This window comes from Rhea americana, unplaced genomic scaffold (assembly GCF_003343005.1).
Source record: "Rhea americana isolate MKP2758 unplaced genomic scaffold, rheAme1 scaffold_308, whole genome shotgun sequence".
NCBI lineage: Eukaryota > Metazoa > Chordata > Aves > Rheiformes > Rheidae > Rhea > Rhea americana.
In genome coordinates, this window is record NW_028186433.1 from 791,895 (window position 1) to 792,962 (window position 1,068).

Here is a 1,068-nt window from a genome sequence, read left to right on the forward strand (position 1 = left end):
ACTAAAGAAGAAGAAAAGAGGAATGAAATTGTTCAAGAAAAAAGAAAAAGAAAACGCCCTTAAAAAGTGTTATCAGGTAGGGCTGCACGATTCCTCCCTCACCACTGAGCCAYGGGACCTCCCTTCCGACCCCGCCGGCACTTCTTGCCTCTCCGGGGCAGGTAATTCACGGCCGTCCTGGCTCTGAGCCCACCCCAGGTCTTTAAATGAGCCCCGACACCGCCGGGCTGCCCCTCCGGACATCAGTGTAGCTCTTCAGCCCCTCTTGCATCCCACCCTCAGCCTCAGCCTCCTGCTGGGACTTCCCAGCAGCTCTGCTAATCCAGGAGAGGGGTGGCCCCAGCCCGGCGCTCCGGYGGCTCCAACGCAGGGAAGGCCGGCGGGAAGCAGATGCCGAGAAAGCCACGGCAGAGGAAGGGCAGCGGGGCGGCCCACGCTCTCCACCCCGTCCCTYGCCTGCGCGCTGTCCTGGCGGCTTCAGAGCGTTGCCAAAACGTAAACGAAAATCCAACAATCTCTTGCTTCTCACCCAACCCGCTCCCCCCACAGACAATTTCTTAAACACTTAATGTCCAGCTTAAGTGAAATCAATAGATACTAAAGTCCGCACCGGTGCCCTCGAGTAACACAGACGAGTTGCTTCCTGTTGTCTTTAGCACAAAAATACGCGCCCCTCGGGGGCAGAGGGCTAAATGAAAGGTCGCTTTGGCAGGGGCTCTGCCGGCTTTTGCTTCCGCGCTCCCGAGGGGCTCTTTGGCGGCCCGGCGCCCGCAAGGGACCCCCCCGGCTCGCGCCGTCCCCAGGCGTCCTCCGGGCCGACCCCAGCGAAGGGGAGGCCGCCGCGGCCGGCCGGGGGAGCGGGACGCCTCGGCTCGGGGCCCCGCGCCTCTCCGACGGCGCTGCTCCGAGGCGAGGAAGAGGGGGCTTAGCCACGCGCTGCCTTCCTCCGCCCTAGCTACAGCGTACGTGCGAAACAGGCAACCACAAACACCCCAGTCGTCTGTGTGAAAGAAGGTATATATTCAGCACGCACTCAATACAGCATAGCAAAAAGCTATCGTTTCCTTA